The sequence below is a fragment of the Zootoca vivipara genome, chromosome 1 (assembly GCF_965207765.1).
Source record: "Zootoca vivipara chromosome 1, rZooViv2.hap1.1, whole genome shotgun sequence".
In the NCBI taxonomy this organism is placed as follows: Eukaryota; Metazoa; Chordata; class Lepidosauria; order Squamata; family Lacertidae; genus Zootoca; species Zootoca vivipara.
Window position 1 is genome coordinate 1372769 of NC_142582.1, and position 16132 is coordinate 1388900.

The 16132-nt window shown below is 43.9% G+C and overlaps 1 protein-coding gene across 10 annotated transcripts in view; it reads left to right on the forward strand.

Annotated features, from left to right (window-relative positions):
- The first annotated feature begins 666 nt into the window (after positions 1 to 666).
- The window catches only part of ADARB1 (adenosine deaminase RNA specific B1), a 58245-nt gene continuing 42779 nt past the window's right edge, over positions 667 to 16132 (forward strand). For 4 of the 10 annotated variants that reach the window (XM_035139742.3, XM_060282489.2, XM_088675818.1 and 1 more), the window contains exon 1: positions 667 to 914. The gene's annotated coding sequence lies outside the window, so the exon portion shown is untranslated. Of the gene's footprint in view, positions 915 to 1265; positions 1415 to 14230; positions 15274 to 16132 lie in introns of those variants that run through there. The other 6 variants (XM_060282497.2, XM_060282503.2, XM_088675814.1 and 3 more) reach the window with 6 other exon arrangements.

Sequence of the window (16132 nt, forward strand, 5' to 3'; positions counted from 1 at the left end):
CACCCCCCAAAAAAGTGGCTTAAAATAGTGATTCACTTGGGTTGCATACCCTGTACAGTATTATGCATGTTGTTGTTGAAACTGGTGCCCGTGCCTATGGGACTCCTTGGCCAGATGAGAGGGATGCTGGCCTGAGGCGCCCCTGCCCTGCGGCCTCTGCCTCCTGTTTGAGAAGCATCCCTGACCTTTGCAGATGTCCACACACTTCCACGTCGTGCTCCAGGGATCATCATGTGGGGACTAAGAGACGGGCGAAAGCGGATCTTGCGAGTCCCTGTGGATAATCCTCGATTACAGAGAGCAGGGGGGGGGGCATAGCTGTCAAGGTTTCCCTTTTCTCGCGAGGAAGCCTATTCAGCATAAGGGAATTTCCCTTTAAAAAAGGGACCACATTCCTCTTCTCAGGAGGGACAAGCAGAACGCAAGAGGCGAGAGCCGGTTCCGGGGCGGGGGAGGGAAAGCTTCTCCTCCCTCCCACGGGGGGGGGGCCTTCCGCCCGAGACCCTTTTTCCACGGAGAACCTCGCGCGCGGGTCCCTCTCGGGGTGCAGAGGGCGGGGAGGGGGAGGGAGACAGCACAGGGCGCGCACCGCCAAGCCACGCATGCGCGCCTCAGCCGCGCCTGCTGGGCGGTCCTTTCCCCTGGGCTCCGCCCCTCCCTCCTCCCGCGCGACACAGGGCCGCCCGTCGCAGCGTTGTCCCGCGGGGGGGCTGGCGCCGGGCGCGGCCACGGAAAGAGCGAGCGAGGAGCGAGAGCGCGCCCGCCTTCGGCTGACTGACTGCCTGACTGCCTGACTGACTGGGCCGGCCCAGCGAGGGAGGCGGCCGGGCGGGCAGAGGCGGGAGGCTGCGCGGATCCGGCGGCGGCGGCGGCGAAGCGTCTCGGTCGGTGGTCGCCTCCGGGCGCCCTGCGAGGTAGGCCACCTCTCCTTCCGGGGCCTCGTCCCAGGCCGAGGGGGGAGCCGCGCGGCGGAGGCAGGTGCAGCGCCGGAGGGACCGGGGCCGGAGGGAGAGGAGCCTCCTCCTCCTCCTCCTCCTCCTCCTCCTCCTCCTCCTCCTGCTGCTGCTGCTGCTGCTGTCCAAGGTCCGCCGCGCGTCTCCCGGGCGACCCGTCCTCCGGCGCCGCGGGCGGGGAGGCAGCCGGGCGAAGGCTTGGGCGGCAAAGCCCCTCGTCCGCCCCGCTCGCCGGGCCTGCGCGGCGCTCGCTCTTCCTCCACGCGCCGAGGAAGCGGCTGCGTCCACACGTGACGGCGGGCCGGGGAGGACGGCGGCGAGGAGAAGAAGCAGGGAAGGAAGGAGCTGCCGCTTTTAAGCCCCCACCCCAACCCCCCCCAAGCTACCCAGTGGTCCCTGCAAGCAGAAAGCCAGCACCTCAGGGAGAAGGCGGGCGCTGCCGGGCACGGCGCGAGGGGGAGGCATAGCTGCCAAGTTTTCCGTTTTCTCGCGATGAAGCCTATTCAGCATAAGGGAAAATCCCTTAAAATAAGGGATAACTTGGCAGCTATGGGGGGAGGTGAGTCCGACGGGCCTCGTTGGCCTTTTCCACTCGGGGCCGCCTCGCCCGGGGTGCTGAGCTTCTCGAAAAGCGGTTTGACTCCGGAGCGTCTCCTTGGGACCCTCGGGAGGCAGCTCATCGCCTGCTCCCTTTCTTCCCTACCTGTTTACATGGGGATCCTTTTCTCCTCGCTAGTGAACATGCAAGAGCCTGATCGCAGTTGATTCTAGAAATCTATAGCTGATTCAAGTTGGGCACTCGGTGACTATTGCTTTAGTCAGCAGCATGTTTGCAATATGGATTATAAAAGAGTAACAGTTGGTCAGATTAAACGTCTTGGTTCAGCTGCGAAAAAGATCAAAATGAGCTTAAAGTATTCAGTGTTAAAATTACTTTAACTTTGTTTAAAATAGGATTAAAATAGAAACATGGGTTTAGTTTACTTTCCTGAGGATAGATTCAAATAAACTCTCCAGTGCACTTACTACTGATGCCAATAAATAGTTTGCTTTGAGGAAAGAGAGTTACAAATAGGGAGAATTCCCTGCCTTTCCTAGAAAACGTGAGCGCCTGTAAATACAGTGAGACAGTTACAGATAGAGAAAACCTTCTCAAAACATTATGGTCTTTATTAAGAGTGATTCCGGCTTTGGCATTAGCAGAAATAAGGACTCTTGTGGTATACTGCACACAAAAAGCAACAAGAGAGGGGCAACTACAGCTACAGCTCAGAAATTGGGAAATATGAATTATGAATTGAAATACAGTACAGTACATGTATTTTGTAGAAATTCTCATAGGGCATTTCTTTGCTTGTTTTCTTAAGGAACAGCAGGACAACAAGAGTGTATTTATGTGTTTATTATGGAAGAAGTAAATCCAAGAATTAAAGATTTTGGGGATATTGGTAGAGTGCAAAATTAATATAAATGTCTTGTTTATTTCTTCATAATATTTATATTACACCCTTCCTTGTGCCATTCAGGGTGTCTAAAACAAATAATAAAATTTAATAAAAGCCAACAACAAGCTGGGGACAGTGACTATTTCTTTTGTCAGCAGCAGGTATGGGAGGCTTATATATCAGCATTAGAGTTTTTTCTGAGTCTATAATTGTTTTGAAATATTTCAGGGTAACAGTATACTTTCAGTTCTTTGAAGCTCAGAACGACACAAAGTGTCAAAATTTTAAATGAGATGAATGCTACTTGGGTGTGAGAAACTATTTTTGAATGCTCAGTGAGGTCAAAATGTAACTGAAGATGGGATGTTGAAAATATTGCTCTGGCAATCCATTTGTATTTAGAATCTCTAACTTTCCAATAACTTCCTTGATTTTCAGATAAATCTAATTTAAGCAACCTTTGTTTAATGATCTCTGTGTCACTTTAATTCCCATTTTACACTTGTGAACTAAGGGTGCAGAGTAATTACTTGGCTACAGTCAAGTAATGAATTGTTGTTTTATTTTTATTTTTTTAATTACCAGCACAATAATTTTACTTTCATATCACATTCTCAATAATTTTCCTAATTTGTTTATGTTGTTTTAATTATACATCACTTTAGTATTTCAGTTCATAGAAAAATGACCCATAAATAATAATCCATGGCTCAGTGCTGCATTTACTGAGTAAAGCCAGTTCTAAGGAGAAGTTGGTTATAGGAGCCAGTGTCGTGATCTGTTGCAGGCAAAGCCTGGCAAGAGATGAGGTGGGGAGAGGGAGTTTGAATCCTGGGACGATGGAGGCCCTTTGGGTGGGTGATTCTCATGTTTGGGAAATTGGCAAGTTGCCTGTTCTGGGTGGGCGCTGCACTCCTGAAGGAGCAATCTCTTCAGAGCAATCTGTGCAGTTTGGGTGTACTCTGGGACACATCCCTGTCACCAGAGGCCCAAGTGTCCTCTGTAGCTACGAGTGCCTTTTAGCAGTTTCATCTGGTTCTCCAACCAAGGCCATTCCTGGGCAGGGATAACCTGACGATTATTCCATGCATGAGTAACTTTGGGAATGGATTACTACAATGCACTCTATGTGGGGCTACCCTTGGGTCTGGTTAGGAAGCAACATCTTGTGCAGAATGCTGTGGCAAGAATACTGGTGGGAGCTTCTGGTTGAGAACATAAGGCACCATTGTTAAAACAGCTACGCTGGCTGCCTATCTCCTGCTGAGCCAGGTTCACTGTTATTTTATTGATTTTCAAAGCCCTAAGCAACTTCGATCCAGGATACATCAAGGTTCACTTGAACCCTTCTATTCTAGCTCAAACACCAATATTATCTGCAGGAGTATATTGGTGCGTTCCTTGAGTTTGTGAGGCTGATATGACAACAGTGAAAAACAAAGCCTTTAGTGTAATAGGTCCACTCCTGTGGAACACCCCGCCAATAGAGATTCAGCGGGAGCCTTTCTGTATTGCAGGTGGTTGGACTAGAGGACCCTTGGGGTCCCTTCCAACTCTACAATTCTATGATTCTGTACCAATTTCTAAGCGCCTGCTAAAACCCTTCCTATTCCACCAGGGCTATGCAGGCAATTAAGAGTACACCCCCTGCAGTGGTCTGTTGATGTTTGTTTTAATTTCTTTTTTGCTTTTAACAGGTTTTTATAATATTATTGTTTGGTTTTGCTATATTGTTGCAAACTGTTGTGATATATCTTTATGAGATAGCAGTATATATATATTTTAAATAAATAAATATATTGTATGCCATTTCCCCACCACATAGATGTGCTCAAAGCACCTGTTTTTTCTTCTTCCCTGGTTGGCAATTGTCTATCTTGGGAAGCAATGGAAGGCTGCACCTTCAGTGGTGAAGTCAAACTGTTGGTGACCTGTCTGATATGGGAGAGACATGTTTTGTTGCAGCTGGGACAGATGAAGGTGTCCAGTTGTGTTGATGCAGGTGTGCCATGGTGTTTCTTCTCTCTGCGCACCTGACAGTGGCCATTCTTCCTCTGGTCTGTGGTGCTTGTGGTCATCTGCAAGTGTTTCCCACATGGCAGGGTTAATGCTGCCAGCCTTTATGCCATGTTTTTTGACATCTTTGTAACACAGAGTTAGTCTGCCATTGGGCCTGGAGCTTGAAGCCAGCTCTCTGTAGAGCACATCCTTGGGGAGCCTGCCATTTTCCATTCTGTGGACCAAACCAGCATAGATGTTGCTGAGACAGAAAGCAGCTAGCATCACGGAAAACACATAGTAAACAGTTTGAACCCTCATCACCAAAAGTTACTTTACATTACAAAACCTAATGGATATTCACAGCTTGTGTTCATAAGCAGGGTTAGCGTTGTGGGTCCAATTTAATTTAATCCTCTGCATCTTTGTTAAGAAATGCAGCCAGTTACATTCATTAGTGCTTTCTCACAGAAAAATAGGCATAGGAGTGTAGCCTCATTTTCTCAAGTGCTTTTTTCGGGATGTTGGGGCCCTTCTATTGATGATCTACATGCTTGCTTTGATGTTCCCAACAGAAAGTGAAGCCAAAGAATCATTCAAAAGGAACCAAATGTTCCCTATCAAAGCAAAAAAGAAGTATGACACTGTCAATGTACTGTACTGTAAAGAGCAGATCAACAGAGAAACTGCCATTCCCATCTAACAAAGTAGTCAGAACTTTTAGAAATTAAATAGAAAAAGTAAGGACATGCTCTATGGGGAATCTGGCTTCAGGCAGCAGACCCATTGGCAGACCAACTCTGTGTTAAAAAGATATCTGCAAATGCAACATTGTGCGCCTTCAGATGTAAAGTTGAACTTCAGATGTAAAGATGAAGGCACCTGGTTGTGCTGCTGCAGATGCACCACGGCATTTATTCTTTCTGTGCTCCTGCCAGCGGTCATTCCTCCTCTGTCCTCTGATGTGGAAACACAACCTGACTGATTGTCTCCAGGTGCTTGTGGTCATCTGCAGGGGCATCCCATATGGCAGGGTTAATGTTGCCAGCCTTCATGTTATGTTTGCAGACATCTTTGTAACACAGAGCTGGTCTGCCACCGGGCCTGGTGCCTGAAGCCAGCTCCCCATAGAGCATGATCTTGGGGATCCTGCCACCTTCCTTTCTGGGACATGATCAAGTCAGCGTAGACATTGCTGACACAGGAGTGTAAACATGCTGGGAATGTGGGCTTGGGAGAGCATATCTTTCTTTGACACTCTGTCCTACCATGTGATCCCCAAAATCTTCCTGACACAGCACATGTGGAAGGCATTGAGGTGTCATTACTAGTGGGTGTAGGTTGCCCAAGTCTTACTACTCATAAAGCAGTGTGTTCGACATGCAAGCCTGGTAGATCTTTATTTTTGCATTGGTCATTAATGTCACCCTCTCCCAGACCCTTTTGGAGAAGCAAGCCATTGCTGTAGCTGCCTTGCCAGTATGCTTGTCCAGCTCAGTGTTGATGGAGAGGTTACTGGTTATGGTGGAGCTCAGGTAGACAAAATCATCTACCACCTCGAAGCATGTGGTCACTAGTGCTGATGCATGGCATGCTGGCGACATCCTGACGCAGGACGTTGGTAACGCTGAACTCCATGCAGGCTTGTGCAGAATAGTTTCTTAGACACCGTAGACGTAGAGCTTCCTTGGAGTGCACTGTCAAGGCCATGTCATCTGTAAACAACATCTCTTGGATAAGACACTTTTGTCTTGGTGTGGAGATATGCCAGTTTGGACAGACCCCTGTCGCTCCTTGAATGGATGTACACACTGTCTTCAGTTGAGTCGAAGGCATGTGAGAGCACCAGGGAGAAGAATATGTTAAAGAGAGTTTGGGCAAGATCACAGCCCTGCTTCACACCATCCTTTATCGGGAAGGCATCTGAGCGTGAGTCATCTTACTGGGCAGTGCCGCGCATCTCATGGAAGGACACAATAATCTTGTGGAATTTAGGTGGGCATCCTTTCCTATTGAGCAGGTGAAGAGTCCTTTTTGGCTGATGAGGTCGGAGCCAGGCGACGTCAACCCTATGGAGCCAGGCAACATTAACCCTACGACGACAACTACAGCATCGGAGTCAGTCAGGTTGGGTACTCACAGCAGTGACCAGAGGAGGAATGACTGCTGGGAGGAGCACACCTGCATAGTGCAACAAGAGGATCAGTCCCCCTATTCAAACACTTGTTATACAAAAAAATCACTTATCCAAACATGAGGAATTAGTACCCAATCCTCACTGTACACACTGCACATTCAGATATCCAAACAGCTGGACCTGCGTGCAGTACTGTAAACAAATAAGCAGCCTTAAAGAAGCCTTGCTCTTTTGTATTACTGGTCAGCAACAGCCATTTGGCCAGAAACCATGGTGGGGGAGTGGGAAGCAGACAAATAAGAAAGCATTCTTTCCTCCCTTGTTTCCTTTTGCAAGGTTTCAGAGGATTTTCCTTGTTTTTTCATCAGTTTGGGATAAAAGTTATGTGGTCGGGAACACATTAGAAATCTTCCCATAGGAATAAATGGAAATCATCAGACTCCTTGTGTGAACACAAACCTAACAAACAATTTCCTGAAAACGCATTTTGTTTGGATAGGAAGACCTGCTTGTACTGTACTTCATTCTACAGAAATGGTTGTCAGGGATAGGAACTATTACTTGAACTGATTACTTGAAAATTAGTTTGGATATATTATCTAAATTTCATCTTCTGGATTGGGGGGTATTTTATGTGTGTATTATGTTCTTAATGCTGCAAACTAATAAAATACATATATTTTAAGTGTTATACTTTTAAATGTAATCTAGGAATGCCATATTTTGCAGTGTAGTTCATGGGGTTGAAAATGAATTTGCACAAATCTAGGATTTATTTTCCATTACTAACAGTTCACTCCTAACCATGTCAGTTCAGAACTAAGTCATACTAAATTCGTTGGAGCATATTCTCAGTTAAGTGGGTTAGGACTTTAGCCTAAGATAGGCATGGGAGACTTTGTTGTAGTCCTGTTTTGATGCACAGTGTCAATCTCTCCCCTCCCATTTCATTTGATAAAAATTGAGCAAACAATTGAGCCTTAGCTGTCACAAATTCATGGTGGTAAATGACTACTAGTGAGTATTTTTTGTGTGTGTAATATTTCGTACCTGTCCTTCACCATAAGGTCCCAGGGCAGGTTACAATAGAATATACAATTATAAAAAATTATAAAAACAGATAAAGCCATTATGATTATGAAACAAGTAACACTGTTCAAAATGGAACAGAAGAATAATTGAATGCACAATTGATTTTCAAATGACCTCTTACTAGTACAAAAGGCAGTGTTGCTGTAAGGCATTATTATGTTTGGCAAATGCTGATGGCAACATCATTTTGCAGGGCAGGTGGATCTAAATTACTGAATCCTGCATTTTTAATCAAAGTTGATACTTGGCAAATAAATGATCAAACAAAGATAATTTATTTATAGTAAGGTTTTTCAGTTGCACTACTTTCAAGAGCAACAGAAAACTGGTTATTGAATAATTAAAATGTACTGTGGTCATATCTGACTAGATATACTATTTCTATCTGTTGCAACTGTATTTTCAGTCATTAGATTACAGACATGGAGCTTGGTTTTGTTCACCATCTAAAGCAGGGCTGGTGAAACCTTGGGCCCATTGGCCTCTGCTCAGCCCTTCAACAGCCCTCTTTTTGCCACTGTTCAGCTGTGCCCACAGCCCTGTTCTGTGATTTGATGGCGGTTTGGTTGGCTGTGATGCCTGTTTTTGTGGATCTGTGATTATGCCTTTGGAGCCTATAGACACCACTGTAAGATCACTTGGTGAAATATATGAATCAAACACAAACTGCATGCAAAATGGCAGTTTATGTAAAAGCCTATGCTGTTGCCTGGGTTCTGGTCTTACTTCTTTTCTTACAGCAGAAGGCAATGCAAGTTACTTTAGCTATATTGATTTTGCACAGAATCACCCTGAATTTCTTATTTATTTATAGGTGGATAATTTGTATGTTTCCTTCCTTTTTTCTTTTCTAATTGCAGCACTAGGCTTCATACTGTATGCCTTCTATTGTGATTTTCTGAGTCTTTAGATACAGTAATTATGTTGAAGAAGGCAGGGTATAGAAAGCATTAGTTTGGAAAGATTTCTCACCATTACTTGACAATCCTATAATTGTGGCATTCTGACAGCCAATGTATGCCAATATAACTTAATCAGGATTCTGTGCACTATCAGCACACAAAAAGAGAGCAGAGCAACCCTGCTCCCCACACCTGCCTGGAAACACTGTCAACTCCCACCAATCACAGATTGGCATGCCAGGGATATCCCCATGTCAGCCAGGTGTGAAAGGAGCCAATCAAATGCCTGCTGATGCGGAAACAGCACCATGATATCACTACTCTGCACCACAATCTGCTGCACAGAGTGTGCCTTGCATAGTAGCAACCGCTTGTTGTTTTTATTTTGATTATATATTTTGTGTTTTGTGTTCTGGTTTTGCTCTGTGAGCTGCTCTGAGAGTGTATATAAATTGAATTAACACCCCCCCCAATGGATTATTATTGGAGGCAACAGGGATCCTGGCATACATGGAGTTAGAAATTTAGGGTCATCACCTCTTCCGTTGCAGTACATGAGTTGGCAGTGAGGTCTACGAGAGGATGGGATTTGTTGTAAATCTGCTCTTCCCTTTGACATACCCACACTGCCACTTTGTGGTAGGGATATACAGGTGAAACTCGAAAAATTAGAATACAGTATCGTCGAAAACTGCATTTATTTCAGTAATGCAACTTTTTATTTTTTATTTTTCTTTTAATTTTTACAAATGCTTTCTTTTGGAAATTCCACAGTAATAAAACAAATAGTTACAATAATAGAAAAATAAACAAAAATAAACATCACTATCACATTTCATTAATTGCATTCCATTTATAATTGACCTGCCTAATGACAAATAATTACAATTGCAACAAATAAAGGCTTGACATGTCATGCATCTCTCATATATTGGTTTCACCTTTTAAGTTGCGTTACTGAAATAAATGCACTTTTCGACGATATTCTAATTTTCTGAGTTTCACCTGTAATTGATCATCATGACATAACATCAGAGCTGGGACTGGCAGATGTATCTCGTAGTATGGCAGTGTAGTGGGACTTCAGTAAACCCTAAAGCTACCCAGCTGCTGTATCTAGGGCATATGAATGTGCTCTTAAATATGTAAAATTCTGGAATAGTCGCTTTCAGGGAATTATGCATTTGTATGGGTCATCATTGGTTTCTAGGCAAAGTTGGATGCACTTACAAAATATGTATGCTTTAAAATTATGGCCTATTTGTGGAAAAAGCAGGCTAGCCTTGACATCTAAAGTTTTACTTGTGCCATCATTTGGTCTTGTGTTTGTAAAAAACCTGAATACTTTCTCTTCAAACAGCTTGAATGTTTTTGCTTTGTATTCATAATACAAGAACCAGCTGATACAGTCCTTAGGCATATACCTGGCAGGTTATTTTAATTGTTTGCTAAGTGTTTTTGGAATGATAGTCTACATGCTTTTGTCATGCAAACAAACTGTACCACCATTCTGTCTCCTGCACTATGGTTTGTGCTCCTGACTAAGTGTTGTGGTCAGAAAGAGGTGGCTCCAGATTTGACAATAAATAATTTTGTGTCACATTTGGAAGATTCATCTGATGAACAGGAGCCCTTTAGACTTCTTTAGTTTTTAAGGTGCCACAGGATTCTATTTTTGTTCTTAGAACAAACTCTGGAGTTTCTGGTTTTGAGACGTTTGTGGTTGTAGCCCAATATCTGTACCAGTGTGAGATACTGAGTTGCATCCAATATAGGTGAGATTTAGCAATTCTGCTTGTCAGGCCCATTTCTCTGCTCTGACAAACAAGGAACCATGCAACCACATTCGCACTATACATTTAAAGTGCTATGCAGGGCCGGCTCTTCATAGACCCCCGGTGGCGCAGTGCACCATGGCGCGGGGGGCTGGCAAGCTGGGCGCCGGCCCGGCAAGGAGGGCGCCGCGCGGAAACCAATTGCACCCTGCGAGGGTGGGGCGGGCGGTGGAGCGATCTTCAGCACCAGGGCGCGCGATCTGCTCAAGACGGCCCTGGTGCTATGATACAACTTAACATGGCTTCCACCACAGATTTTGGGAACTTTGGGAACAAGTTTGTTGCTAAGTTGTTAAAGGTAAAGGTAAAGGACCCCTGACAGTTAAGTCCAGTCGCGAACAGCTCTGAGGTTGTGGTGTTCATCTCGCTTTACTGGCTGAAGGCGCCGACGTTTGTCCCCAGACAGTTTTTCCGGGTCATGTGGCCAGCATGACTAAGCTGCTTCTGATGAAACCAGGAACCGCCGACTTTCTGATCGGCAAGCCCTAGGCTCAGTGGTTTAACCCACAGCGCCACCCGCGTCCCATGGGTGGAGGCCCCTATTTCCCTCACAGAGTTGCACTTTCCAGAGTTCCCTGTGAAGAAGGATTGATCATTAAGCCACTCTGGGAATTATAGCTCTGGGAGGGGAATGTTGTTGTTGTTTAGTCGTGTCCGACTCTTCGGGACCCCATGGACCAGAGCACACCAGGCAGGCACGCCTGTCTTCCACTGCCTCCCGCATTTTGGTCAGACTCACGTTCGTAGCTTTGAGAACACTGTCCAACCATCTCGTCCTGTCGTCCCCTTCTCCTTGTGCCCTCAATCTTTCCCAACATGGGTCTTTTCCAGGAGTCTTCTCTTCTCATGAGGTGGAGAGTCAGCTTCAGGATCTGTCCTTCCAGTAAGCACTCAGGGCTGATTTCCTTCAGAATGGATAGGTTTGATCGTCTTGGGACTCTCAAGAGTCTCCTCCAGCACCATAATTCAAAAGCATCAATTCTTCGGCGATCAGCCTTCTTTATGGTCCAGCTCTCACTTCCATACATCACTACTGGGAAAACCATAGCTTTAACTATATGGACCTTTGTCGGCAAGGTGGGGAATAGGGGCTTCCTAACAACTCTCATCACCCTTAACAAAACACAACTCCCAGAATTCTTTGGGGAGAAGTGTGTCATGGTGTGAATGTGGCTTGAATTCTTTTAAATGTTTGAGATATCCAAGTCTCTTACTTCGTCACCTTCTTCCTTTCCTATTTTTTATCATTTAAGGAAATACAATATCTGTTTATTCATAACCTGTTAAAACATAATATAGTACATTGCTTATTATCTGTTGCCTGCAGAAGGTCATCTGCAGGCTGGAGATTCTAGAGGGATGTAAGCTACTTCCTGTTTGGTGACTGTAGCTTCTGCCTTTCCTTCCTTTCTCAAAGGAAAAAAATTAAGCATGAAATGAAGTTTGAAAGTTCAGACCTAGTAAGATGTAAACATACTTACAGTGGGTGGGGGGAATGGGGTGGAGAACCTTTGAAAACTCAAAATTCCTTGCTTTTTTACTGCAACAATACAGCAAGAAGTGATTGCTACATTTACATAAGAGACAAATGCAAAACGAATGCCCTGCTTAACGAAATTTCCGCTTAACGAAAGGATTTTTCGAGCGGAGCTTGCCTCGCTAGACAAATGCGTTTTACGAAAAATTCATCTAGCGAATCGCGGTTTCCCATAGGAATGCATTGAAATTCAATTAATGGGCAAAATATGGGCAAAATAAAAAATAAAAAAAAATTCAATGCATTCCTATGGGATTCGCTAGACGAATTTTTCGCTATAAGAAAAGACCTGTGGAACGAATTAATTTCGTCTAGCGAGGCACCACTGTATCATTCAAAGTATACCATACCTTAGCTAACATTTATTCAGTTCTATAATGAACACAGAGGAGAGATGGAGTGACCCATTGCCCTGCTGGCAGCCTGCTTACTCTGCAGAGTTCTGTGTTGCCTATGGATGGCAGGTGAGTATTTAAATCAGGTGGAGAAACTTTTCAGGTGCAGACCAGATTCTTATTTCCCCATCCCTGCCATGCCAAATTTTACAGGTGGGCAGGATTGCTCACTTGTTAGATGCTGCAATTTGTAAATTTTGGTTTGTCCAAACAAGTTAGATCAGAAGCCATGTTTCAATAGTGTTTCGCATAGTGTTTAGCTGAGTGAGCATGGCATGGAAGATGACAAATGCATATTTAGGACATTTGCATTTATATTCCCTCCCCTCAGTATTACATTAAGACAAGTTTTGTCAATATGGGAGGACAGAAATAAAAAAAAAGACGTTTTAAGAAGGATCTTGACATGCTGGAATGTGTGCAGAGAAGGGTGACCAAGATGGTAAAGGGTCTGGAAACCAAGCCTTATGAGGAATAGTGGAAGGAGCTGGGTATCTTTAGCCTGAAAAAGAGGAGACTTGAGAGGAGATAAAAGAGCCATCTTCCAACATCTCAAGGGCTGTCACATGGAAGATGGAGCAAGCTTGTTTTCTCCTTCTCTGGAGGGTAGGACCCAAACCAATGGCTTCAAGTTATAAGAAAGCAGATTCTGTCTAAACATTAGGAAGAACTTTCTAACAATAAAAGCTGTTTGACCGTGGAAAAAATTTATTAGATATATAAACCACAGAGAAATCTCCTTCTTTGGCGATCACTCATAACCGAGTAAGATTGTCTTCCATAAACACGGTTTTAACAATGGGTCCGTAAGTGACTGTGGAGGCCAGTTCTGGATCCACCCGTCCTTCCACAGTGGGGACATTGGTTTCCAGGAGGGAGTTGATCACGGTGTGGATTTGCCAAGCGTGCCTTCCTCACTTCCACAGAGAAGTGGCAATCCACCAACATGGTATTTGAGTCCAGTGAGGCATTATTTCTGCTGCATTACCTGAATCCTGTGAAAAGAAATAAAAATTAGACGGGGCAATGGCTGTTGTTTTATAATTTTATTGGTCAAAATTTTGGGGGCATGGCCCAAATAGAAAGCATATTTAATGCAAAGGGTGAAGCCTTTAAAAATGAGTGAAGATGATCAGTTTATGTTTTAATCCATTTTAAGTGGTTAGGCTGTGTTCATTTACTTGGGAGTAAGCCTCTTTGAAGTGAGCGGCACTTCCTTTTCAGTACCTATGTTTAGAACTGTGCTGTTAAAATATCTTTCAAACTCTCATTTGTGAATTTTCTTTCAATAAACTATTCAGTAATGATTCAGTAATCTCAGTGAAAAAATAAAGCAAGAAGATGAAACAAATATTATTTGTAACATAGCCTTTGAAAAATAGCTGTCTTCAACTCAGGGTTTTTGCTCCTGAACATTATCTTTATGTATTGGGACTGGGGAATCCTGAACTTTTCGCAGGTACAGATCCTATGTCATCTTAGCTTGAGATAGGGGGGGGGGATACTTTAAAACACATGCACTTAACAAAATGGTGAACAATCAGACATCCATGTCTGATTGAATTATTATTAGTTACAGGTAGGTAGCCGTGTTGGTCTGAGTCGAAGCAAAATACAAAAATTCCTTCAGTAGCACCTTAAAGACCAACTAAGTTTTTATTTTGGTATGAGCTTTCGTGTGCATGCACACTTCTTCAGATACACTTGAAACAGAAGCAACCAGACCCTTATATATATATATATTCAGAGGGTGGGGTGTGTGTGATGGGAATGGGTGATGGGCTGTAAGAGTGGTAAACCTGTTAATGGCTGTTAACGACTCCTGATTACTGCAATAGGTCCTGCGGGGAAAAAACAACAGCTGAGGCTAAAGAAAGCTAGATCATGCATAATGAGATAAGAATCCGATATCTCTGTTCATCCCAGGTGGCTCCGTGGTTTTAAGCTTGGTAATGATTTCCAATTCAGCAATTTCTCTTTCCAGTCTGTTTCTGAAATTTTTCTGTAATAAAACAGCTGATATCAGGGTATTTATCCAGAACAGCCTTCTGCATCACAATACTGTATACACAGTGATGCCAGAGCACACCCACTCAAGCAGCCACCATGGCTCTCTCTATAGGGTGGGAGGATGGGAAGCAGGAGTTTGGAGCTCGGCTTCTTCTGCCTGAGTGGGACGTAATTTGCACTCACATTTTTCATGATTGGCACAGGACTAGGTGGACATTGTGTTATGAGCCACCAGGGGAGAGTCTTAGGTAGCTCAAGTATCCCTTTTTGCACACTTTGGCCTACTTTTAGGGCCAGGAGCTCAGCTCAGTAAAGACATCAGGTTTTAATAATAAGGAAATGGATTTTGGTGGATTTTCAGAGTGCACATTCTGCATCAACTTGTTAGGAAGAGCTTTATCAGGTCAAAATGTGTGAGGTTGTTTTGGCAGGGGATGGGGCAGAAAGGAAGCACTATTTGATCCTTTGCTTCAAGCCATAAAATGGTTTTTGCTGGCCCTGTATAGTAGGAACATCAGGGACCAGATAAAATTGTTTTGGGGATCAGATAAAGCTGATGAGTTGACTGCTTCTGTTTCTGACATATAAAAATGTTATTAAAATTGGTTTCCTATTATTTGCTGTTTTTTAGTTTGCGGGCGGCAGCTCAGGATAACAATATAATCTCTGAATCTTAAATGTGGGGAAAATCCCTTTGTGTGTGCAGCTGGAGGAGCACATGAATTGCAGAGCAAAGGGTGGGGGAGAAGGATATCTACGGTAGATGCTGCCTTTTTTGACTGCTCGTTGTGTTTCCCCTTTTTATCTTAAGTGCTGCAGCCTGTTTAAGTCAAAAGGGAGGCAGAGAAAGAGGCAAATGGAAACTGCCATGCTGCTGTTATGCCAGACTTAGAACAGATCTATTTTTGTTTCGCTACCGGTAGCTGTGCTGAGAAGAAGCATGGATCTAATCTAGAACCATTGATTCAGGTACACTGTGAGTTGGTGGCAGATAGGTGTTTCCTCATTTTACTAGCCTTAAGGATGAGCAAAGTACAGTAATGTTATCTTTGGAGAGCAAGGATGGAATGGTGGGAAGAAGGAGAAGGGATGATGGGTGAGGGCCTCCCTCAAACTCATTCACAGTTTTGTGTGAGAACATTCAAGGTATTTCTCTAGGGTTTTGTGTCCTTTCAGCACTGTATTTGTATTTTTTAATCCGTCCTTAATATAAAATCGTGATGATTGACACATGGTTAATCACAAAAATACACTGCTCTAAGTATGCATTCCTTTGCACACACAGAGCTGTGAACTGTGGCAAGTTTTTGAGCACTGTACACCACTGAAACTATTATAGGGGTTGGGGAGGAAGCGGACCTGCTGGTCTTTCTGCTGACGAGCCAGACCCCTAGGACCGTATTTGATCCTGAGGGCTTCCTTGTCATAGTTCTATTAAAAAATTGAATTGGCCCAGCAAAATTCAGGACCATAGAAGTTGGGAGGGAATAAAGCCAGATAACATGGGGTTTGAGTTAAGTTATAAATGTAGCATTTCACTTCTTTGTAATATGCTGCTGTTTAATAGTACTATGTAATATGTAAAGTTGGTTGTGCTGTTTTAAATCATGCTCTGAGTGATTTATGTTTTTGTATAATTGATGTATATGGGTTAAACAAGATTTGAATTTGGCTATTCTTTTTGTTTCTAGTAGTACAGTGAATCCCAGTAAAGCGGCTGGCCCAGGTGGGGTGCTGGAGATAGTGGTCAAAAATTGTGTTGATCAACTAGCAGGGGTCCTGACAAAGATTTTTAATATCTCGCTGCAAATGGTTTGTGTTCCATCAT